The sequence below is a fragment of the Phyllostomus discolor genome, chromosome X (assembly GCF_004126475.2).
Source record: "Phyllostomus discolor isolate MPI-MPIP mPhyDis1 chromosome X, mPhyDis1.pri.v3, whole genome shotgun sequence".
NCBI lineage: Eukaryota > Metazoa > Chordata > Mammalia > Chiroptera > Phyllostomidae > Phyllostomus > Phyllostomus discolor.
Genome location: NC_050198.1, coordinates 3,299,912 through 3,327,489, shown reverse-complemented (window position 1 = coordinate 3,327,489; position 27,578 = coordinate 3,299,912).

Below are 27,578 nucleotides of genomic sequence, written 5' to 3'. Positions count from 1 at the left end.
ATGGATCATTGTCCTAGGAGTTTCCTAATTTTGGGTTGTGAGCTCAAGCTCAATGGGTTCGTATGTGTAAGAATTTATGTGACCAAAACTAAGGGTATGTCCCTTTAGAGAGGATTTATAGATGCTTCTTTCAGGTTTACCAAGAGTTTTGCTTCTTTATGATCACTTTTACATTAATTCTTTGACTTTGTGGTTCCTGGACTATCTTCTTAAGGAACAGGTCCATTAGGACAAATTTGAGTGGGATATTTTTCTCTACCCAGAGCCCAGTTATAGAGTTCAGTTATAGCTTCCTTAAATGTGCATGCTCAAACAGACATCTTCTTTCCCTGTCTGGACATCAAAACCCAATCCCCAGACCCCTGGACCTGATACTCCTATGAGCCTTCATTGCATCTGCTGCTGCCTAGTACTCTGGTTTTCAGTTTCCTCTTCATTTCTAGTATTGGGAGACTTTGCTTATTTTTTTTCAAGTTCATCTGTGTTGAAAAGATTGCTACATTTTGTCCAGCATCTCTATTTGCTTTTCCTTATCAGTCTGCCATATTGCTGGAAGCTTTGAAGAATTTTCCATTTTATCTAATATCTATAAAGAGCAAGTGGCTACAGCTTTTCAAGTGCTCTCTATACTATGTACTTGTAAATGTAAAAATAAAATACGATGACAAAGATAAGGAATGTAAAAGGAATCTGTGACATTGAAAATATCGGAAGCGGCTTTGAAAGGAATGTAGGCTTAATTTCACATATTTAAGTTTAATAAAGAAAATACATCTTAAAAACATTGATAATTTAGCAAATCAGACAAGTCATGGGAACATATTGTATCTTGAAGTTAACAATGTATTTGATAAAGTATTTTGTGACACATGTAGACAACTTAAGGCACAAAGCAGGTCCTTGAATAACATCATTTTATTCAATGTCATTTCATTAAAATGTTGGTGAGAAGAAAATTGATTCCTGGGCAGGACAGTCTGTGTGGAGTTTGCATGTCCTCCCCATGTCTGCATAGGTTTTCTCTAGGTTCTCTAGTTTCCTCCCACATCCCAAAGATGTGCACATTAGGTGAATTGGTATCTCTACATGGTCCCTGTCTGAATGAGTGCAGTGGACATCCTGTCTAGGGTGGGATCTCATCTTGTAACTTGAGCTGCCAGGATAGGCTCTCTCCACCCATGACCATGAACTGGAATAGGCAGATTGGAAAAGAATTATATTTGTTTTTATTAATATTCCTTAAAGGTATAGTTCACATTCCTTTCAGTGTTTACTATTTGAAAAGTCTTGATATTTAGAAGTTCGGTGATGATTCTGTGACCAGAAATGTATCATAGGAACTTAAATCTTATTTGTATCAATTAGCCTATAGTAAAATTGGTGTTGTTATACATCATTTTGCTTGAAATCACAGTTTCCAAGAACCTATTAATGACCTTAACTGAAGACTTACTGTATTCGTTATGGGCTAATAGACTTAGGTATGGCATTGCTTATTCAGGAGCACAACTGAAGGAATTTGATAGAATAACCTAATCTTAACTAGTAGGGGGCAGATATATACTCAACAATTTATATTGTTGATATGGATGAAGACAGAAAAGACAAAATAATAATGTTAGCAGACAACAAAAAAGAAGGAAGGAGAACACACAATTTCTAAACCATCTTGATGTGCTGAAATGGTGAGCCAAAACACAAGATAATTTTTTGAGAGTGAGGGAGAATTTAGGATGCCCTTGGTATAATTGGCTTCAGTATTCCTCATGCCAATATTCTGCAAAATCTTTCCAGTGAATCTAAATTCTTTTCAATTATTTATTGAGGTATAAATTACATGCAATGTAAGCACTACCAGACTGGGTGCATGGTAAATGTATACATCTAGGTAAACATCACCCAAATCCAGGCCTAGAACATACCCATCACCACAGTGATGCCCACTCCAGTTGGTCATCTCGCATAACCAGACACAACCACTGTCTTTCTGATTTCTATCATGAAAGCTTAATTCTTGCCTTAGGACTTCATATAAATATAGTTTACTCTAATTTGAAAGCTTTTTGCCCAGTTTATGTTATCCAAGATAATGCTTTTAAGACTTTCAGTCCAGATGGATCTGTAGGTAAACACAGCTTACCTCCTTGCACCACCACAGCAAAATTACAGCCAGACTACAGAACAAATATCATTCAGAGTGATCAGAAAATCAAGGTGTATGGATGTCTGACAACTAAGGAATTAAAGAAACCACATTCATCCAGATGGGTAGGAGAGACGGAGGGGTGTAGATGAGGAGACACAGAACTGGCTAGTTCCAAACCCACATGTGATGGACATAAAACAGAGGGATATGTCAGAAGTGAGAGATCACAGCCCCATACCAGACCACCCAGCCCAGAGTTCCAGTGCCAGGAAGGTAAGTCCCCACAACCTCTGGCTATAAAAACCAGTGGGGGTTGAGTTGGCGGAAGAAACTGTGGGATACTCAGGTCTGTTGGAGGGCCCTGCATGGACTTACTCAAACTCACTCCCTCTGAGCTCCAGCACCAGGATAGCATCTTAGAGGGCATCAGTGGCATACAGGGAGGAACTGAAGTACCTGGCATCATGATGAGAGCTGGGGGACAGCTTCCTCCCAGCCAGAACTGCAGGTAGCAGCCATTGTACCTTTTTTGAGCCCTCCCCAATACAAAGCCACAGTGTGGAGACACCATATTTGAGTCTTCATCAACCTGGCTCACATGGTTAGCCCCATCCTGACAATTACCTATGGGTCCACCCCATCTAACTTACAGACCCAACCAAGCTGGTAACAGTGGCTTTTCCATATGAAGGGCTGGTCTAGATTCAGGCTTCAGACCTTCCTAAATACACTCAAACAAGCAATAGCTCAGTACCTCTCATTGAGTGGCCCCAGGCCTGGCACTAGCAGCAACCATCTACAGGTTGCTTTACACCTTATGCCAAGGGGTCCCAGACAGAACACAGGTGGAGGTAGACCTTGGCCTGTACCACTCAGAAAATTCCAGAGCCTGCACACCCAGTAGGCAGTTACAGACCATGTTGGAGCACCACCACCCAACCACCTCCACAAGTCACAAAGGAAAGTGATTGTTGGCCAGGGGTCGTAGACAGTCCCATCAGCTGCCTGGTCTGGGAAAATCCATCCTATTGACCTGCTGACAACAATCAAGACTCATCTGCAAGGGGGGGTATGTACTCAGCCCACACAAAGGGCACACCCCAAGTACCCAGTTTGGGAATATGGGAGGCTGTGCCATTGGCCCGTATAGGACACTACTATGTGAAACCACACTACCATGATAGGAAGTCATAGAAGATCTACCCAATACATAGACACAAATACAAGAAGGCTGCCAAAATGAGAAGAAAAAGAAATATGGCCAAAATGAAAAAACAGAACAAAACTCCAGAAAAAGAACTAGACAAAAGGGAGATAAGCAGCCTATCACATGTAGAGTTCAAAACATTGGTTATAAGGATGCTCAAGGAACTCAGTGGGTACTTCAACAGCATAAAATAATCCAATCAGAAATAATTGAAATAAAGAGCAATTTACAGGGAATCAGCAACAAAGTAGATGAAGCCAAGAATCAAATCAATGATTTGGAACATAAGGAAGAAAAAGACATCCAATCATAACCGCAAGAAGAAAAAAGAATCCAAAAACATCAAGGATAGTGTAAGGAGCCTCTGGGACAACTTCAGGCATTCCAATATTCACATCACAGGTGTTCCAGAAGAAGAGAAAGAGCAAGGAATTAGAAACCCTATTTGAAAAAATAGTAAAAGAAAATTTCCCTAATTTGGTGAAGGAAATAGACATACAAGTCCAGGAAGCACAGTGAATCCCAAACAAGATGGATGCAAACAGAACCACACAAAGACATCATGATTAAAATGCCAAAGATTAAAGATAAAGAGAGAATCTTAAAAGTAGCAAGAGATAAGCAGATAATTACCTACAAAGGATTTCCCATAAGATTGATTTATGAAAAGAAACTTTGCAGGCTAGAAGGGACTGGCAAGAAGTTTTCAAAGTGATGAAAGGCAAGGACCTACAACCTAGATTACTCTACCCACCAAAGCTGTGCTTTAGAATGGAAGGGCAGCTAAAATGCTTCCCTGACAAGGTAAAGTTAAAGGAATTCATCATCACCAAGCCATTATTACATGAAATGTTAAAGGGACTTATTTATTTAAAAAAGATCAATATGAATATTTAAAAAGGGCAATAAATATATAACTATCAACAATTGAATCTTAAAAACAAACTAAGGAAACAAGCAGAACAGAAACAATCACAGATATGCAGAACACTGGGCTGGTGGCCAGTGGGGATGGGAGTCTGGGAGGATGGGGAAAAAAGTGCAGGGACTAAGAAGTACAAATTGGTAGTTAAAGACTAGACAGTAGGATGTTAAGTGCAAGTATAGGAAATGGGGCTGCCAAAGAATTTATTTGGACATGAACAAGGGAGAGGAGATCACTGGAGGGAGTGAGAAGTGCTGGGTGGAGGGGGGAATAGGGGGGAAATCAGGACAACTGTAATAGCATAACCAATAAAAAATAATCAACCAACGAATGCTTAAAGAGTGGAACAACAGCAACAACAAAGTTAATGCCTTTATGATTCATCCATGGGCCCTGGCTGGTGTAGCTCAGTGGATTGAGCATGGGCCTGTGAAAGGATTACTGGTTTTATTCCCGGTCAGGGCACATGCCTGGGTTACCCACCAAATCCCCAGTCTCCAGTTGGGGCATGCAAGAGACAGCCACACATCAATGTTTCTCGCCCTCCCTTTCTCCTTCCCTTCTCTTCTCTCTAAAAATAAATAATAAAATCTAAAAAAGAAAAAGATCCATCCATGGGTTTATGTGTATTTGTTGTGTACGGTGTTTTTTTTGTTTTGTTTTGTACATGTTATTTTTGTTTTGTTTCATTGCTGAAAAGTAGTCCATTGTATGAATATGCCACAATTGGTCTATCCCTATTTCCCTATCAAATATATGAAAAGGGAACACCAGGCTGGGAGGTGAAAGCATTTAATCATATCATGATGCTATAAAAGGGTTGGAATTAATGAAGCCCAAGAGAAATTATCTTTGGAGAGTGTTGTTAGAGCCTTGTGGTATTTTCTCACCCCCCTTCTACACTGAAGGAAGAGGGGTGTTTCCCAGAGTACTTCAAGCCTAGTTAGAGAGTCTTTAGGAGGACTGCTCAGAAGGCTTGACAGGTATTTCATAACTTCAGGGGCCACTATTCACACTATAGTCTATGTAAATAATGACTCCAGAGCTGTATCATTTGGAAATCAAAGACATAGTAGACCAAGGTCTGACTCACATTGATTCACACCAAGGAGAGGCTGATGGAAGCAGTCCATCAAACCAGAGTTGGGAGAAGTGTTGAGAGCTATCACCTTTACCCATTATAGGACAAGGATCCTCTCTCCATCTTTTGAGCAAGATATGGGCTCTGAAGATAGGAGACAGGGTGGTTTTATTTTAAAAGAAAATTTGTATAAAAAGTCTTCCTGTTACAGAGCAAAGAGATCTGAGCAGTAAGAAGTTGGTGGTATATTTTTGGATGAAGAATTTGGGGAGAATGTTCCTAAGCAGCCAGCCAGAGGAGATGCTATACTCAGTGATATCAGATGTTCCCACTCAGAAGTCTCTGAAAAACTCTGAAGTGCACCAAAAGTCAGCTTTAACTGCTTGCCAAGCCTGGCAACTATAAACAGGAGATCACAACAGTACCAGTTATTTAAGACCTTTCCTGCCCCTTAGCAGCATTCCATATGTTTTGGGATTCCCAAGCTAAGGCTAGCCAACCAAGTGGAAAAGAGGAGATGGAGCAAATCAAGAAAGAATCCTGAATCCTCCCAAGACTGTCTCTACCCACTTCAGCCCATCCCATCCTCCCTCCCCAGCTTTTAGATGTTTTGTGGCCAAAGATGATAGTAGAGGTTGGAATAGAAATATCAATTACTAAAATAAGAGTATTCTTATGACTGGAGGACTTTTATTATATGAGAATGACTGGAAACATCACATGACCCGCTCAGAGATTTCCTTTCAGAGAAAAATTTAGTTCACTGAGCAATTGGAGAAAAGCATTAAGTTGTTTTGTGTGCATATCTGATTGAGATTTATGAAATATTCCATGAAATACTTACAATCTGTTGTTAAAACATTTGGAAATAGGAATACTGCCTATATTTTTCTAAGGGTTACTTTAATGTTTTAAATAAACCATCTAAACTTAGGACTCCAGCTAATTAAAGATGAGGTCCAGGGGACATTATTAGAATGCCAACTCAGTTGCATTAGGATAGACTCACAGTCTTTCTAGATAGGAACCACAGATGTTTGCTCATTTAAAATAGTATGCGATTTTGCCCAGCAAGTTTTTGTTGAAATCTTGATTGCCATTATATTCTATTCTAGACTGAAATGTTTAGATAAAAAGGGAAATAAATATTTATATTTTTTAAAAAAGCAACATATGAAGAAGTGTAATTCAAATTGCAAAATTTTAAATATAAACTTTCAGAGGAATTTTTAAAATATTTTATTTATTTATTTTAGAGAGAGGGAAAAGGAGAGAGAAAGAGAGGGAGAGAAACATCAATGTGTGGTTGCCTCTCACATTCCCCCTGCTGGGGACCTGACCTGCAACCCAGGCATGTGCCCTGACTGGGAATTGAACTGGTGACCCTTGGGTTGACAGGCTGGCACTCAATTCACTGACCCACACCAGCCAGGGCTCAGAGAGATTTTTCTCATCTATTTTTCACCAGTGGCTCTGTACCCAATTGGGGTGTACTAAAAATATTACTGCCATGATAACCAAAATCACTAGGTTGATCATTAGTCTACCTCATCATTTGACTAAAACCAGAATAAGAATTGCATTTACAAAAATCCCAAACCTCTGTTCAGGAGATGTGACAAGTTAATGGCAGATGGTTGGGTGGTTAACTAGGGGAATTCATCACTGAGTTATCTACTGTAACTGTTCAGAAAAGTCTTTCTCATCAGTAAAGATGGAGAAACTGGCTTGCCACCTGCTTCTTCATAAAAACGTACTCCAAATAAAAGAGATATACTGTAACTGCAAAGCACTGTGGGAGTAATTGGGCCTTCCTAGAAATGCCAGAGCTTCAGCAATACATTTTTTCCAAACTCTGCTGAAAACATTCTATAGAAGAAGCAGATGTAGGGGGCAGTAAATAATTTCCTTTGGGGGAAAAAGTTAGTGAGGATAACCCTGAAATTACAAAATTTTGATGCCAATTTTCATGGCTTATGCATTCTACTACAATATTCATTATCCCCTTTATTCATGATACATTCATTTAATAAGCAATTACTATGTGCCCAGAATTCTATCCTTGGAAACACAAAGCCAGAGTATGTATAATTCAGGAAGTAAGACTGATGATGTACATGAAGTAAATAACAGTATTGGACTTTAGGAAAATCTGCATGTAGGCAGGCAGTAGAGTCCAGAACCACCTCTCTCTGTTTCCAGTTTCTCAAGCTATCTCACCCTACTGAAAGAACTCAGTTTCTTTAGCAATACTGTTCTTGGGAAGCCATGACCTAACTACCAATAATTAGGGATACCATGTGAAATTCCAGCAGTCAGGGACCCGAGATACCCTCCAAGTCAAACAATTCTCAGCCTTTTGATAAATCCAGCTTCTCGTACCAAAGGTGGTAACCCCCGCTGTTATGGTTCACCCACTTCAAGCACTTCTTGCTTTTCCTTTGGAAACTAGAATTCTCAGGTGGTGTCTTGGGTAGATAATGATGATTTTGTTACTCCTTATTCATCTCCTAACTAGTGAGCTCTAAGTCCTTCTCTTGCTCATTTCTAAAGCCCCAAATGCATAAATTCTCTCAGACATCATGGCTATCTAAACTAGGACAGTTTTGAGAGTAAAATGAGGTGCTGTGAATAATTATGCTGAAATAATACAAACTGTGATGGTCTAAGGCAAACCAGGATACATGGTCATGCCACCGATAAGACATACATGTAAGACAGAAAGAAAAGACTAAAACAAATGCTGGGAGTGATAAAAATTTAAGCCATCCCTGTTGCAGCTCATCAAGCCAACAACAGAATTCTTGGGCACAAGTTGAAATAGGGTGATATATAGCAGGGGTCTTTTAACAAACAATGAGACGAAATGTTCAGATAATTTTCAACTACTTGGAAACAAAATTGGAGCAAACTGACAGACTTTGGAGGGTTAAAAATATCTGGTGCCTTTCAATCCAGGAATTCCACTTCTAAAAAATTTGCCCAAAGAAATAATTATGGATTTGTGCAGATATTTCACTACAAAAATGTTCATCCAGCAGTGCTTAAAGAAAGGGGGGAAGGAACCTAATTTTCAAAAACAATGAATTGGATTATATAAGTTGTCATAACCATACAACAAAATTCTATACAGTCATTTAGAATAATGCTCTACATTAAATACTATTTAATAGCATGAGAAGTTCTCACTATGTAAACATTTTTGAAGCAAGTTATGATGTGCTGTGTTGGTTCAGATCCTGTTTTATTTATCCTTAATTTTTGAACTATTTGTTGAAGTATGTCTTATTTTAGTAAAAATAAATTTGTCTCTCTTCAAGGAGATGAACCAGAAATCATTACCAGTAAAATGTCAACAAGAGGATAGGGTTATGGCTGATTTAAAACTTTCTTTCATTGGCTTATGCATATTTTATTAGTGAGAGTATTTTGTAAATATGTACTAAAATTATGATTTTACATTATGTAGAGTGAATTACAAGTGTCAACAGACCCTAGGATAAAATTTTGCCCTCTGGTGAGGGCAGACTTGTGAACATGCAGGGTGGACAAAATCTACCTCCATCTTTAAAACAACAGTCATTCATGTAGTTGGCTTCATTCTCAGAAACAACACCTGAAAGGGTGATGCAACTGAATAAATTATCTGGATGCTCATCCTGACACTCTGCTTGGGTCAAGGAGCTGACATGTGTTGTCCTAAAATGACCAAATCATAAAACGGTTCGAAATGCATTGACCACTGAAGATTTTAAATCCTAATGTTCCAGGAAAGCACTCCTGGAGGTTTACCCTGAAGACCTCCCTGTAAGAAGTAGGACTCAGCCAGATAAGAGGACATGGGCAATTCATGGCATCCTTTCAGGAAGGGATGTTAAATGGTGTCAGATATAGGATTTCTCCTATACTTTAATTACATTTGCAAATTGGTTTTAAGAAATAAAGGAGTAGGTTCTTGGCCACTGGAGTGTTTTGACCACATTGTGCAGTCTATTGAAAAACTGAATTGTCATGTGATTAAATTCTGAAATAGGTTGCAGAATTGTTGTAAAGATATATAATGCAAAATAAAATAGCCTGTTCTCATGAGCTAGTAGTACCTTTTGGGGGAAGGCTCACAAATGAGGAATTTATATTTCTCACAAATGAACATCACTGCTCTTAGTAGGCAAGGATGAGTTCACTTCACACTGAATTTACAATTATTTCCCTTCTCTTCACCTCACTGTCTACTCTTTTGGTGCCTTTTTAGAAGAGAGGGAAATGTAGGTGGGTCAACATAGGATGCTTGAAGTAAACTTGACATTTGTGTAAGTGTGAGCTCAAATCAGAGCTTTCTTCTTTTTGAAGACCTGACTACATTTAAAATAAAATTTAACCTACAAACATGCAATTTATTCACTCTTTGTCTAACACCCTTCCAGTGTATAAGGCAATCACCACAAGTTAATACCTGCCCCAGTTTCTAGGAACACAACAAAAGCTGACCTCTGACTTCAACTCTTCTGTCTTCCTCCCAGTTCCAGGTAGAAACATCCAATGGAGGAGACAAATATGCTGGCTTCCTTTCAGGGAGGCATCTACACTATGAGGACTGACTATCCTGGTTTGCCCAAGACTGCCCCAGTTTTTGAACTAAGTGTTCAGCTTCCTAGGAAGTCCTCAGTCCCAGGCAAAACAGGACAATGGTCACCCTACTGGCCATCACTCAGTATAACCTGAGCTCACATCTTCTAAATCTTGTCATTTGGGCAAGTGGCTCAAGCTCTCTGGGACTCAGCTTGCAAGTAGGTACAGAATAGCACTTATCTCATAAGGTTGTAGTGAAGACTGCATCAGTTTGTGTGCATAAAGCCATTATAACACATGTAACTCTATTAGTGAACACTAAATGAACAGCATAATTATTATTAACCAGGAGAGTCATAGAAGTAACATTTCAACTGAGCCTTAAGACACGAGTAAAGACTATATCAGAAAAGGAAGACGTGAGAAGAAAAAGATGGAGAAGATAGGCCATGATAAATAAGATGTATAAAAATAAAGCAAACTATTTACTTAAAAGCAAAATGTATAAATAATTGAATAATGCCAGCACCAAAGAAATATTTTGCTTTCTCTGATAATTTTTAACAGCTAGATTTGCCCTCAAATGCAACTACTGTCATCCACACCTTTCTATGATTTATTTATTACAAACTGCAACTTGGCCTTTAATAAAACATTGAACTGACAAGCAAACCAGATTTTAGTTATTGAAATAGAAGGAGGTCAAGAATTGCAGAACATGAAAAGGAGATCCTTGTTTATATTTTGCCTTTTCTGTTTGAGGAAAATAAAATCAAAACCTGTCAATCCAGCCCCTTTCTGTTTCAAAAAATAAAGGAAAAATTAGCCTATAATATTTATTGCAGTAAATAAAGCCATGGCAACTTCAAATGATGTGAAGCATCATATATACTTTCTTTCTATTACCCATAAGTGTAGACATAAACTTTTTGGTCATTGTGAAATCACAGTGCCTTTCCAAATAGCAAAAGTGTTTATTTTACACTTGAAAAATGATGCAAAAGAATTGATTTGAGTTGGGGTAATTTTTGAAAATTCTTGATAGTGGAAAACCTCAAGCATTCACAAAAATAAATAAATAATATATGTATGCATATATATAATAAATTCTCATGTGCTCATTAGATTGGACAAAGCGTCAACATTCTGTATCCAGCACTTGCCATCTTTGTTTTATTTATTCTCTCTCGTGTGTGTGCATGCACACACACCCACTCTCTTTTCTTTTTGCTGGAGCATTTTAAATCAAATGATAGATATCACATCACTTCACTGTAAATATTCCAGTTTACATCTCTATCTGACAGAGGCATTATTTGTAACCCAACCACCATAATATTAATCCACCTAACAAAATTAACCATTTTTAAATATCATTTCACAATTAGTGTGTATACAATTTTCTCCATTTGTCTCAAAATGTCATTTTTGACTTAATTTGTTTGAATCAGGATTCACAAGGTCCACTCATGGCATTTGATTATGGCTTTCAAGTCTGTATTAATTCTATTATTGATCTTTCTTTTTTATATTTTCATTCCCATGATATAGATTTGTTGGATAGATTGGTTACTTGTCTTGAAGAGTGCAGCATGTTGGGATGTTTATGAGTACTTCCTCATGGCATCATCGAATTTGTTTCTCTCCTCCCCAGTATTTTCCAAAAGATGGTAGCCAGACCTTGAAGCTCGATTCAATTCAGGTTCAAATATTTTCAGTGAAAATAATTCAGACGTGGTGCTATGAACAACCTGTTGTATCTCATGATGAGGCACCCAGTGTTTGACTGGTTCTTTTTTAATGCTGTGAGAACGATCATTGGGTCCAGTGGCTCTCAGCCCAATTCATTCATTATTTAGTTACCAACCTTTCACCTAATAGTTTGTTATTTATTAATGGTCATTGGCTATATTTAATAAGTTTTAACAGCTGCAAAAATAATGATACTTTAATTTTGTTCTGTATTTATTATATAGAATTGTTCTGCGAAGAGAAACTTCTCTTCGTGAATTATTGTTTACCCTCAATACCATTCATACAGGAAAGGCAGAATAAAAGCTTGATTCTGACAATCCACTTTCAACATAATGTGTAACCTACAGAGACAATGACTTTTTAGCTCTCATTGTCCTTTTGTCAGCATAGCCTTCTATAGCACCCATTACTTTCTGGTACAAAGTGAGTTCCAGGCTTATCTTTCCCAAGTTTTGCTCCAGACAGGGAATCTATCATTTTCCATGGGGTCTTTGTTTTTTGTGTTTTGTTTTGTTTTTTTATGAAGGAATTGTGTGTTTCCAACAGACACTGGGCTGTAAAAGGACTTACTGCTACTGTATTGTTGTTAAGTCAAGACATTTAAAGTGAGCACATTTGGAAAAAACTTCTCTTTCATTTTTTTATTGTTGTTCAATTATAGCCGTCCCCATTTTTCCCACGTTACTCTTCCCTGCCCTACCCACCCCCACCTCCCACATTAATCATCCCCCTCATTGTCCATGGCCCTTTATACATGTTCCTTGACTTGACCCTTACCCTTCTCCACCCCCCCATTATCCCCCTCCCCCCTCCTTTTTGGTCACCATCAGTTTGTTTTGCATTTCCTTGTCTCTGGTTATATTTTGCTCACTTGTTCGTTTTGTTGATTAGGTTCCTGTTAAAGATGAGATCATATGGTATCTGTCTTTCACTGCCTGGCTTATTTCACTTAGCATAATGCTCTCCAGTTCTGTCCATGCGGTCGCTAAGGGTAGGAGCTCCTTCTTTCTTCTGATGCATAGAATTCCGTTGTGTAAATGCACCATAGTTTTTTGACCCACCCATTCACTGATGGGCACCTAGGCTGTTTCCAGCACTTGGCTATTGTAAATTGTGCTGCTGTGAACATTGGGGTGCATAGGTTCTTTTGAATTGGTGTTTCAGGATTCTTAGGGTATAATTTCAGCAGTGGAATTGCCGGGTCAAAAGACAGTTCCATTTTTAGTTTTCTGAGGACATTCCATACTGTTATCCACAGTGGCTGCCCCAGTCTGTATTCCCACCAACAGTGCACTAGGGTTCCCTTTTCTCCACAGCCTCACCAGTGCTTGTTGTTTGCAGATTTGTTCATGATGGCCATTCTGACAGGTGGGAAGTGGTATCTCATTGTGGTTTACTTTGCATCTCTCTGATGGCTGGTGATGCTGAGCAACTTCCACATGTCTCTGGATCCTCTGTATGTCCCCCTTGGAGAAGTGTCTGTTCAAGTCTTTTTTGTTGCTGTTGTTCAAGTCTTTTGCCCATTTTTTAATTAGATTGTCTTCTTGGTGTGGAGTCATGTGAGTTTTTTTATATATTTTGGAGATCAAGTCCTTGTCTGAGGTATCATTGGCAAATATATCTTACCATATGGTTGGTTCCCTTTTCATTCTGCTAATGTTTTCTTTAGCTGTGCAGAAGATTTTTAATTTGATGTAGCCCCATTTGTTTATTCTTTCCTTCATATACCTAGCTCTAGGGGACATATCAGTGAAAATATTGCTGCATGGGATATGTGAAATTTTCTGGGAAAAACTTTTTAAGAGAAAAAATATAAGTTCAGATTGTGCTTCCTTATTTATATCTAAGACTTTAAGATTTTTACTTCTTTGATTTTGTACTTGTATCTCTTTTACACTGAAAATACAGTTTCTTTGTTTTTAACAGATTTATTGACAAATTTTTGACATGTAAAAAATTATATACAGGGTTGGGAAAAAGTAGATTTGCAGTTGTGAGTACAGGAAACAGCTTGTTCTTGTATTATTGTTTATTAATTATTGTATTATTTTCCATATAAACAACTGTAAGTCTGATTTTACCCCATCCTGTACACTTAAAGTGCACAACGTGATGTTTGGATATATGTATACATTGTGTAATGATCACCACAATCAAGCTGATTAACATACATACCACCCCTACATAATGACCATTTGTGTATCTGATGAGATTTAATTTAAGATCTATCTTAGCAAATTTCAAGTATACAATACATTATCATTCACTATTATCACCATGCTGCACATTATGCCTCTAGAACTTATTCATCCTGAATAACTGACACTTTGAATCCCTTGACCAATACCACCCCCTTTCCCCTTTCCCCAGAACCTGCAAATGCCATTCTACTCTCTGCTTCTATGGGTTTGACAAAAATTCCACATATAAATCATGCAGCATTTCTTTTTCTGTCTTGCTTATTTTCCTTAACATAATGGCTTTCAAGTTCACCTATGTTATTGCAAATGACAGGATTTCCTATTTTTTTAAGGCTGGTTAATATAATACATATATGCATATATGTGTATGTATATTTTATATGTTATATGAATAATATAATTAATATAATACAATAACATATAATGCATGCATTTGTATATATTCATATCGCAATTTCTTTTTTCATTTATTCCTCAAAGGACCCAGACATGAGATTGCTGAATCATATAAGGTAGTTTCTTAATTTCTTGAGAAACCTCTGTACTGTCTTCCATAATGCCTGTGCTAATTTACATTCCTACCTTTACATTCCGCATCCTCACTAGCACTGAAAATCTTGATTTCTAATAACAATAACATAATATACTTTATCTAAAATATACCTATAATTATTCTAAAACACCAATATTAATGTTGCTACTAACAGTAAGGTCAGAAATGTAGTTCAAGCCTTCTTTGTAATTTTTTCTGCCCTTAGAAAATATCCCACTAGGGACATATTGTCAATACACTGTAATGTAAGTTATTTGAGGCTATTTTTCCTCCTATGCGGTTATGACATCACCTTGATATATATTAGGTTTATTTGTTTCAATGTTTTCAATTAATTTCTTTTTACTTAATTTTGTTTTTAAATTATTATAAAACATTACATGATTCAAAAGTAAACTGAATAACAAGGTACATTCATAGAATTCTTCCTTTACCTCTGTCTTTTCCATCCTCTTTCTTCCCTCCCCTATAGATAACCACTTTTTAAAATTTATTTCTCCTTTTCGAATGTAAGCAAATATGGATATACATATTCATATCCCCACTTTTATTACTATAAAAGTTAGGATACTAAAATCCTCTTCTGTACTTTCCTCTTTTCACTTAACAATATAGACTGGAGAACATTACTTTTGGTTATATAAAGCTTGTGCTCATTCCACATACAGCCATATAATGTTCCATTGTGTGGACGTAACATGATTTATTCTATTGGTCTTCTACTGATGGGTATTTGGGTTGTTTCTAGTATTTTGCTGTAAAAATAATACTGCAAAATTAGCCATGTGCATATATCATTTTAAATTTTTATGAGACCATTTAAATGGGTGAATTAACCAACTCCAAGCCCATCCAGTGTACTGTATACGTTACTCATTTGATAAGAAGACCCTGTCCGACAAAAAGTGATGAGAAGAATTCCATGGATGGACCTGAAGAACATTATGCTACGTGAAATAAGACAGTCAGAGGAACACAAATACCATATGATTTCCCTCACACATGGAATCAAATAAACAAACTGAACTAATAATAAAATAGAGACAGACTCATAGAGAGCAAGTGTCAGCTCTGGGGGGGTGGTTACGAGGTGAAGGGGTTGAGTGAAAAGAGAAAAGGACTCATGGACACAGACAACAGTGTGGGGATTGTGGGGGGAGGGGGTGGGTAGAGGTGAAAGTGGGTATAAGGGGGTAAGTGATAGTGCAGAAAAGACAATTAAAAAGGATTCATTCCATAATAATAATGGTTCTTATGGCTCATAATAAAAAATCATAATCATGGTAGCTAATTTCTCATTTACTCAAACACACACAAACATACACCCGTAATAGTGAATGCACACACAGCAGTATAATGAAAGTGAATGGAAGTGGTCACTGAATGTTCCTCTTCCTTCAGCATTCATGAAGCCAAAGCTTGGTGTGATGCTATGAACTGCCTTAATAGATTGAGTCCAAACATGAGTTTCACAGCAACATTCTTTGGATTGTACTGTAGAGCCAGCGCTTGCATATCATACTGCAATATCCCACATGGCAGCAGAGGTCATCCCAAGGTATAAAATGTTCATCAAAGTGACAGTAATGTCCTTAGATTGCCAGCAAACCTCCAGAATCTAGAAATAAGCAAAGAATTCTTCCCTACAGAGTTCAGATGAAGGACAGTCCTGGTGACATCTTGATTCAGACTTCTAACATCCAGAACTGTGAGAAAATAAATTTCTGTTGTTTTAAGCCAAAATTATGACAGTAGTGCCTTTGACAGTTGAGGAAGTGGAGGGTCTATCATTGTAAAGTAGAAACAGTATGATCCCAAGTTTGTCAACCTGGGTTCAAATCTTGGCCCTACCACTCACAAGCTCTTGAGTCTCAGACAGAAGAAGATGTGAAAGCCAAAGATATTCCTATAAGGGTGTGACTCTCAGACCTGACTTGCCATGTCTCAGCTCTACTGCCACTGGAGCTCTCTGTAAATAAAATCTCTGCAGGCTGCCAAACCTCTGGAGTACCTCGACTTCCACTGGGTATAAAGAGTTTTCTCCTTACTGTTTTGAGATGTAGCAGCTCCTAGAAAAACCGACTGACACTGTATCTGAATCAAGGTGGACATGGATGAAAAGTCACTAACAATCTGGTTGCCTCTCCATCATCTGTGAAATTCTTTCTGTATTTCTCAGTGTAGAGGATTTAAGATTTATATTTGCCCAAGTCCACACTTACCAAAGGTTTTGAAAAGGTTCAAAACACTTATTTTCAAAAAGATGTTATGCTTACATTTTGCTGTTAACCATAGGTATAGCTATAACCTAGGGAACTAGGAATTTTGGTAAATAGATGCAGAAGTTACTAGAGAGCAAATGATCCAGAATTTAGATTCAGCTATTAGAGAAGAATGAGTTTGTGTGACAAACAAGTTGTTTTGGCTTTTTTTTTTTTTTTGCTTAACAGTTGGATCAGGTTGTACCATTTCAAGATCCAGTTGCCGAGCAACAGATAAAGCTTCCATTGGACTGTGAAATATCCAGCTTAATAAATCTTTTAACTAAAGCCTCATTTGAAAATTATACTCATCAACATTGTCCAGGTATATAACCTATAATGTAGAAGATTTTAGCTCCACATTTTATTGTCAAAGGTGCAAATTCCAATTGGATACTGATAAGATGTTATGGTTAACACTTCATTAGCCTTTCAAATCAACTCAAAGAGACCCTGCAGGAAGGTAGGTGGGCTAGCTTCCCAGACATTTTCTGTGAGTCAGGTTCTAGTGGGAAAGGAGACTCCAGACATAACTCAGCATCAAAAGTAATATGTGTTTTAGTGGAGACAAAGACAACCAGATTTGAATCTCAGCTCAATCATGGACCACCTCTGGACTTCAAGCAAGACTTTTCAGTCTATTTGAGTTTCAGATTTCTCATCTGTGAAATAGCAATATGAATAACAGAATGTGTTCCACAAAGTTGTCGAAAAAATTAAATGAGAAAGTTCATATAAAGTACTTAGCAGAATGCTCAGAATACAAACAACACTCAACAAATATTTGTTGGCATTATTTGTAAGCTCCAGGAATGCTCCTCTCTTCCTTATTTTGGCCCACTTCTTCTAGCCTATGAGCCACCTCCTTCCGAAGTCCCATACTCAGGACATTATGCATCTGCCTATTTCCAATGCTTGATCAAATACTGTTTAGTGTAAAAGGAAAGAGCAAACTGCTTGGGATCAGAGTTAGGAACTGAAATTATTCAATGAGGAAAGACCCTTGGAAAATACTGAAGTTGAAATACAAAATGGAAATAGAAAATGGTCAAGTAACTAGAGAGTGAACTTCCAACTGGGGAAAGACAAAGCTATAGTCAAGTACAGGAAATGTGCGGAGAAGGGGAGAAGAGAGAAAATCAGCAGAGTAGGCAGTTCTCAGAATGAAAATCAAAGAGAGTCCTTTCTGTTGTGGAACAAAGATTGTAACACTTACTCTCTCAGGAATAACAGGAAAATGGCAAGATCAGAGAGAAATGTAGGATGTAAATATTTAAGCTTCAGACACTGTCATACTTAGGCTGAGGATGGTGGTATGGTAGCGCAGCCATAGAGGTGGGAGGGGACTGGCCTTCCCTGTATCATCTTCAAACCACTGTTGTCCTGTTTGGTACAAGAGGAAATTGAGCTCTGCTTATAGCCAGGCTCTTGGTTATTACTAAAGGTAACAACTTTATAGTAGACCTCAATTCCCCAGGGAGTTCTGCCATGAAGGCTGAGGATGGTATCAAGTATAAACCTGTTTCTCTTGAGATTAGAAATCTCTCATCTTGATGCTTCATTATTCACTGAAACTTAGGTTCTCATATTTTCATCCTTATCTTGTAAAATGGAAAGAAATAAATTTGGAGTCAATCCACCATTTCTCTTTCTTGGCCTTACTAGGTTGAGTCTTCTCTGACAATTTTGATAAATTCAAAATGATGCAGAAGTAGAATCTTCCTTATAGCCTAAATGCTAATTATACTTATAACATACTTCCAATCATACACTTTCATAAAATATAAAATCTTGATTTAAGCAGGTTGGTTAAAAAGCTTTTATTTGCTTTGGAAAGGAGGTGAATCAAGAATTTGTTCACCTGTACAAAAGCAAAAGAGTTAGCTTTAAGAAGAGAGAGATTCCTATAAAAAGGACCACAATATTCATTAATGACGCTCATGTGCTTCCTTCCATCCCAGCAACTTTTTTCATTCAAATCTTCCATTTCTACATTTAAAAGCATCATTTGTGGCAGTGGACAAGGTCGAGGATTATAGAGCAGGGGTTAGCAATCTACAGCTCACTGGATTTGACCACACAGAAGTCTTTGACTAAAGAGCAGAAATGAGTAGAAACAAGCATGGAGGACAGCTTCTTATATAGACACTGCTATGGAGGGAAGCAAAAGTGCTGAGTCATGTAGCTTGCAAAGTCTCATTTTTGTCAACTGAAAATGATAACAGTTCATTTCAGCCCTCTATGTTGATAATTGAGATAAATATAAATGTGATTAGCAGATGCTTAGTAAGAGATACTTCATATATTTTCCCTTCAATTATTCCTTCTCTACTACTACCTCTGACCTTTCATTCTGGAACTCTATTTGATGTATGTTAGAATTTTTCTTATTATTGCTTATGTCTTAACTGGTTTCAAATTTTTTTTATTTTTTATCACTCTATATTCAGTGCTAATTTTTTCCAATCTGTCTTCCAGTTTAGCAATTCCTCCTTCAGTTGAGCCAAATCTGCTATTTAAAACTTTCAATAATTTTTTAATTCAGTGATAACATTTTTCATTTCTTCACATGCCATTTGGTTCTCTTTCAAAGGCATGCACTTTTAAAAAGTATCTTGTTTATTCTTTTGAGTTTAGTTGTTATTACTCCTTTTTCCTCTGAATAACTTTTTAAATACACTTTTAAAAAATAGATTGTTCAACTAAATCTGTTATCTCAACTTCTATGATTGCAATTCCTTCTGGGTTTTGTGTCTTTTGACTCATCCTCAAAATGAATCATTCCTTCATGTAGTTTGCACATTTTTACTGTGAGATCATCTTCAGCAGGATTCCCCCACTCCAATAAGTGTCACAACCACCTTAAATTGTGGAAGTGTTGCAACAGAAGTTTTAAATTGTTTATATTAAAGTACACAAGGAGTTTCATCCACTCTTGATCAATTTTTATATTAATTTGAAGCTTGGAGAAGTCCTGCACAGTGAGTAGAATAAATTTAGATTCCACACCCAGGCATAATGTTGGCTTAAGGATTTAATTTTCATGCAAAAATATTCTTTCATCTATCCCCATAATGATGACAAGAAAGGCATATCTGGGATGGTGGGTAGAGTGTTTCTAGTTCCTCTTTCACCATCACTTCCATCCATGTCCTGAATTTATACAAAGGTCTCAGTTCCAACATCACCCTTCTGCATTGTTTGGGCTTACAGCCATACATTCTGTTATTATGTGGTCATTAAAAGCTCAGGCCCTGTTTTGGCTATTTAGTGCTGTGTTACAAAGTACTCTGGAACTTACTGGCTTAAAACCAAACAACCAATTATTATCTCTCATAAGTCTATAGGTTGACTGAGTTCAACTGGGCAATTTTTCTACTCCACGTGGATATCAGTTGGGCCTCAGTCATCTGGAGGATTAACTGGAGATAAAACACTCAAGGTGGCTCACTCATAAGCCTGGAAGTTGATACTAGCTGTTGGCTAGGGACTCAGCTGGGGCTTTTGGACAGGATATGTTGGCAGTCTCTATATAACCACTCAATGGTTGAGCTTTACACAGCAAGACAGCTGGATTCCAGGATGGAACATTCCAAGAAGAGAAAGTGGAAGCTATAGATCTCTTAAGTCATGATCTTGAATATTACATAGCATTATTTCTATCTTACTTTATTGGTCAAGCAAATAACAGGCCAGCCTAGGTACAAATGGAATTTCTATTTCTTAATAGAAAGGGTGGCAAAGAATTTGTGGCTGTCTTTAATCCACTTCTGACTCTGTCCCACTAGGGCCTGTACCTGGCCTGTTTTTGTCAAACTCCTCTGATCTTCCACTCATAAGATGCCACTATGAATTTACATTCCTGCTTTGTTTTTGGCAACTGAAGATTAATCTTGTTTGTTTTTTTTTTTTTTTTGAACTGAACAGAGTACTTTGTTTTCCTTTTAATGTAGTGCTCATTTCTGAGTTTTTAGTTTGAGGGTAGTCTAGTCAGCTATCCTGCCAGAACTCTGTATTTCTTTTGTGTACTTAAATGTTTACAAAACTAAGATATATTTGTTAAACAAAGCAAGGTCACAATTACTATTTTTCATAAAGCAGCACGATTTTTCTGTTACACCAGTGAGGAATTTCTGCCACAGAGAAGAAAGGTAGAACATTTGTATACGTGCCCTGTGGTACCATAGGCACACAATTTGCCTGATTGCTCTCTTTTCAATCTAGGAAACATTGCTCCTAAATTGTTCATTGTCTGATAAGCAATAGAAAGGCTCCATGGAACAATGGTGCAGCAATTTGTCTTCCATTATTAGAATTACTAGAATTAGGCCAAATAGGAACTCATTTGAGCCCAGCAGTCATACAAAATCAGGAATCACTGCAGAAAACCAACACGTTGAGTTCTGCCTTATACCTGCTGGGCAATAAATCAATGAGTTGGAACAGAGAATTCATCCTGTTTCTGTTCCCATTTAAACTCTCATGTTCCTTTTAACCACTAACACTTCTAAAAAGATGTATTTGGATATGGAATATTATTTTGGCTCTGCTAACAGAAGGAATCTACCTTCCTTTTAATTCCAGAGTTGTACCCATGTCCATTTAGTGTGGCTCATTTCCTTTCTGAATGAAATGGAATTTGCATTTATATAGCCTTTAACATACCACATGGGATACTAAAAATTCCTGCTCGGCAGAAACTATTCACAAGCCTAGAATTGCAGCTCCTACAGCAGACAGATCCATCTTCAAAGTCGTAGACCACCTAGAGCTACCTACTCTGAGTGCTCAATGGGTTAGGAATAGAAAGTCAGGGAAGTAAAGTTTTACATACATTTTCTCAGCTTATTAAAACATAATTGACATATAACATGTAAATTTAAGATATGCAATACAAGTATGTATTGCAAATTACCACAATAAGTTTAGTTAATATGTCCATCACCTCACATAGTTACCATTTCATATGTGGTGAGAACTTTTAAGATCTACTCTCTTAACAACTTTGAAATATATAATACATTACTGTTAACTATAGCCACCATGCTATAAGTATAAAACTTATGTAATGTAAGTTTTTAGATCCCCCAAACTTACTCATCTCATAACTGGGAGTTATCCCACATACATGTAATCTAAAGAAAACAGAATTATGGAAGCAGACAGCAGAGCAGTGGTTACCAGGGGATAGAGAGGTGGGGTGTGGGAAATGGGAAGATGTTGCCCACAGGCTACAAACTTCCAACTACAAGGTGAAAACATTCTGGGAAGCTAATGTACAACATGGCAACTATAGTTAACAGTGCTGTATTGTATACTTGAACATTGCTAAGAAGGTAGATCTTAACTGTTCTCATCACACACACACAAAATGATTATGTGAAATGAAGAATGTGTTAACTAACCTTATTGCAGTAATCATCTTGAAATATATACATGTATCAAATCATCGCATGATTCCACTTAAAACTGCATGTTGTTTGTCAATTATATCTCAATAAAGGTGGGAGAAAAACTTAATGAAACACCACTTCACCTGTTTGTCCTCCCATTCCTTTGATAAGAAGAAAAAATTAAGAATTTTTTGTGTACTAACAAAGCTCTGACAGGGCCAACTTATTCAGCAGAAAATGAAAGCTATCATTTATTTGGTTTGTTCCTTAGCATACTGGCCAAAATGATTAGGTTGGCTGTGTTATAGCCAATGTGGACTAGCCATACTTAGATGTAAATTTTTGTTAGCTTCTCTATGTGTGCATAAGGAATAGTAACAATGAAACATTTTCTGTCTTTATTTTGGCTTTTGACTGGTGATACAGAAAAATAATAAATACTGCACTCCAAAGAAAACAAAAATGTCAGAATTACTACTTGAGAAACAATTAGATGGCCATCTTTACTGAATACATAGAGCATCAATAAAGATGAAATTTAGGGAGAATGTGTGAGGAGAATGTCTTTGGACAGAGCTAGGTCATGAGCTCCATCATCCCAAGGACTGTGTGGGATGCCTGTCCTTGATTCCTAGCAAAAAGAAGCTTGACATGATCCCCAGTGTCAAAGGACACATGAGCCAGATATCCGACTCCCACCTGCAAAACCAAAAGCAGACATGGGCTCTGAAGTTGACATCAGAGGACAGGTGGTTGGGTTGGGACTGGTGTATTGAAGAAGAAAATGGATGAGTGTTTTCCCATGGACCAGCTGGGAGACCTGGAGCCATTTTAAACCCCTCCTGAGATATCACTGTGTAGGGGAACTGGAACAACAACAGAGGGGGTCCATGGAAAGTGGGTCACTGTAGGGTCAACAGCGGAGGGGGAGCAGCCACTGAGGCACTTGCCTACTCTTCTACACAGGAAACTCCATTACATATTCTTGGTGAGGGCCCAGAAAGATTCCAGCCTGCAACTTACACAGATGGCTTATAATGGTGCCAGCCAAGGGAGACCTTCCTGGCTCTCAGATCTCTGGACTCCCATGCACTCTTCAGACCTGTTCTTGTCTGAGCTGTGGTGAGGGAGATGGGGCAGAGGAAGAGAAGCATGCCTTGCTGCCCTGGCTCCCTTTTTATGGAGGGTCCCCAGATGGGGGAGAAGAGGGGTTTTCACTTTTAGTTAGAACTGTTTAACATAACAAGGCCAGGGCAGTCTAAATTCTGACTAGGAACTGTGCTGGCCCCTTTGAAAGACAACTGGGCTTTTCTTTCCCTAAGAGTAGACAAAAAAAGTCCCAAGATAGCTTGAGGTTTTTTGTCCAGGATAAGAAATGGCTTCCACCCCCACCTCCAACATGCACACTGAATAAAAAGCTACTTGGAAGATGTAAATCAACATACTTTCTGGTTATGTCCTACATGTCCAGTTTGTTAACATCCTGTTTCCATCTAGAAAACATGGCTTCTGTATGGCCTTGTTTTTTTTTTTGAATTGAAGGAGCCTTAGAGATCTGGTTTTCATTTTACAGAGGAGACTTCTAAGACTCAAAAGCTTAGTTTCTAATGCCAAGCATTACCAGGTACTAAGGTTACCTTTATCTCATGAGTTTCAGTACGCACAGCAGCATGACCAAAATGCTTTAAAAGGAAAGAAATGATAAGAATATCTGTTTCCCTAGATGTTGATCTCAAATGATACAGTGTATGTAGAAGTGCTTTAATAAATAACATCGTACACCAACAAGGAGACAAGGCCATCCAAAGAATGGCTGCCTCATTGGAGTTGTTCCATTTCATTGACAGGCTGTTGGATCGATCTAGCTGATCCGGGAACATGGTCAGTCCATTAGCTTTATACACATATTTTGAAGTGGTCCCATAGTTTTAAAATAGTGATTTTTCTTCAGTTACATTAAAATAAAACTAACATAAAGCTTACCTCAAGTATGAGAATACATAATTGATATAGATCCTGGGAGGCGAAGCACACCTTTCTGACTCTAACACATAATTCACCACAGAAAATCTGAGGTTAGGAGTTTACTCATATTGACAGTTTCACATAAAAGTAGGGTGAATGTGTGTTTTTTAAGGCAGTTATTTGAATTTTCTAATTTTTGGTACTAATATATATATTATATACTAATATATATCAATAATATATAATATAATATAATATATACTAATATATATATATTGAGAGAGAGAGATAAACACACACACTTGAGTATGTTATACAGATACATAATATACATACATACATACGTATAAATAAATTCTAATACCATTCGACCACCAACATTCTATCACCACTCAACAACCACTTCCCTGACCCACTAATCTGCTTCCTAACTACCTCTAGAGACATCTCTAATTAACCTACGGAGTAGTTTTTAAAAACAACTATTTGGAAATTACTTAGGAATCACTACATAACACATCCTTCAACCTGCCAGGTTCTCGGCAAAAAAAAAAAAAAAAACAAAAAAAAAAACAAAGAAACTATTCAGATAGAGCTTCATTTCACCAGGATTCAAGGACTTGCTAAACCACAAGGTTGTAAACTCTAATTTCTAAAAAATAGCAATGTATCTGTGCAGCAGAAGTCCAGCGAATTGGTAAGAACATATAAAGGGGTGAGGAAACATTTCTCTAGCAACATTTCATCCTTTGTTAGAATCTGGTATCTCGAAGCAGTCATTATGGCCAAAAATGACCAGTAAATGTCACAAGAGCCATGGTCTATTTCTAAATTGCCCCTAGCATTGCTCCTACTAGACTGAAGAAGAAAAGAGCCATTTTTTAGTAAATGTTTACAAAATCTAAATTAAATTGCATGCATCTGGAAGACTCGCTGCACTGACCATTGAAAAGAGATGCTATGTATCCTTTTAAGCCCATTTTAAAAGCAAAGTTTATGTTCTGTTATGGAAGAAGTTCAGAGGAATTTCCTAAGCAAACTCTATATTCTCTTATGGAAAAGGTTCAGAGGAATTTCCTTTTAATTACATTTTGGAGATGAAAATAAAGTCACCAGGTTCCCCTTCCACATAATACCCGAATGACCCAACAAGATGATTTTGCACAGGGGTGGCATATGGGACAGGAAAAATTGAACAAGTTCCTAAAATTGTCATCAAGGAAATAAGGAAAGTGAAACAAGGTCTGCCACCAGTGTACAGGGGGGGAAAATTAAGTTAAAAAAAAAAAACTTGGTGGAAATGGGAGGGAGGAGTGGAGGGTTGGGTGAGTGGTTGGGATGGGAGTAAAAGATAAAAAATCGTACTGCAACAACAATTTAAATAAAATTTTAAAAAACTCTGGAGCTTCCTAACCCAGAAAATTTCTGTAAGGCAGATGAGGCATGTAGTTTGGCCACAGATTTAGATTTGTTAGTCTCTTTTTTATATCTAGGTACAGAAAATGTATTGCTGACTTCTAAGGTAATGGGGGAAAATCTTGCAACCTGTTATGTGTGCATAGAGAAAGAAGTAGATAATAGACATGGAGATGAAAATAAAAATATCTTTTTCACTCTAATGCCAATTACTGCAAACTCCACTGAAGTTACGAGTTGTGACTTGGGCATCTTCATTTCTCCCCACTTCCGCTCTTTAGCCAGCACCTAACAGCTTTTCACCAATAGGCATTCAATAAGTATTTGCAGAATAAATTTCATCTCAGACTCTCTTGAACTCCTGGCAGAGAACTACTTGTCTGAAAAGGACCTTGGCACTCTGCTCAACAGAGATGCTAAGAGCAGCATAGATGAGGCATCAGTTTAAACAAGTGTCTGAGGCTTCAGTTTGAGAGCCCTAGCCATAAAAATCAGTGGGTTCAGATAACGCTGCAGGTGTCTGGAGGGCTGTGAGTTGGCTTGCAAGTGCTCCTCACATATGACAGCAGTGTGCAGAGACAGGTAAAAAGATGCTCAGCGTTGATAGCCATCAGAGATGCAAATTAAAGCCACAATAAGATACCACCTCACACTGGTCAGTATGGCCATCATAAAGCAACAAACAACAAGCATTGGAGAGGATGTGGAGAAAAGGGAACCCTAGTGCACTGTTGGTGGGAATGCAGGCTTGGGGCAGACACTGTGGAAAACAGTTTGGAAACTGTTTGGAAACACTGAGGAAAACAATTTCCTCAGAAAACTAAAAATTGAACTGCCTTTTGACCTGGCAACTCCATTGCTGGGAATATACCCTAAGAACCCTGAAACATCAACCCAAAAGAACCTATGCACCTCAATGTTCATAGTAGCACAATTTACAATAGTCAAGTGCTGGAAGCAACTTAAGTGCCCATCAGCAAATGAGTGGATCAAAAAACTATGGTACATTTACACAGTGGAATTTTATGCAGCAGAAAGAAAGAAGGAGCTTATGTCCTTTGGGACAGCATGGATGGAAATGAAGAGCATTATACTAAGTGAAATAAACCAGGTGGTGAGAGACAAATACCATATAATCTCACCTGTAAGTGGAACCTAATCAACAAAACAAAGCAAGCAGAATATAACAAGAGACATTGAAATTAAGAACAAACAGACAGTAACCAGAGGGGAGATGCAAGGGGATAATGAGGGGGAAGGGGAGAAGGGCTTTCAGAAGCAACTATAGAGGACACATGGACAAAACTAAGGGTGGGTGGAATCAGGGGAGGGAGGTGGGGATGGCTGTGGTGGCAGGGGAGAGGATGCGGGTGGAGGCAGAAAACTGTATTTGAACGACAATAAAACTAGAAAAAAGACAGCAGCGTGTCCTGTGAAAGAACCCATCCCAAGGAAACAAGGTGGAGCTTGCATGAAAGGGCAGTTTTGAGTATGTGCTGCTCAAGTTGGTGCCTGGCCGACGGGCAGTATTTCACAATGATGAGCATCCAAGGCTTCAGCGATGAAGACAAACTCTGCAATAAGTAGCTCTGTAACATTGAGCAGGTGCCTCAGCCTCTCGTAGTCTCAGTCTCTTTGGCTGTAAAATTGGGTCATCGCTACTATGGAGTCCCATAGGGTTGTGAAAATGACCTAAGTGTGGTTTCTGGTTTTTGACAAGATGACAAACCACCCCCTCCGAAAGTATGAAAAACCATGAACTGAAGAAGGAAAATTATGAAAACCTTAAGATGCCCTGAGGGGCTGAGGGCAGGTCTGTCGTGAAGGAGTGGGATAATGAGAAGACGGCTTCCGGGACTGGAGGGCAGTGGCTGCAGCAGTGGAAATACAGCCTTGGAGTTCTGCTGTTGTTTTTAACTCTCCACATTACCTTAAGGCTATTGTTGCCTGTTCCAGCCCTAGAGAAAGCCAGGCTGCCAATGCTCTGTGACAGTGATACCCAGATAGCAAAGAAGTCCCTCTGCTGGAAGTATTTTTTGAAAAATTTTCATTGAATTTACTGGGGTGGCATTGTTTATTTTTAAATATATAGAATATTTTCACTCT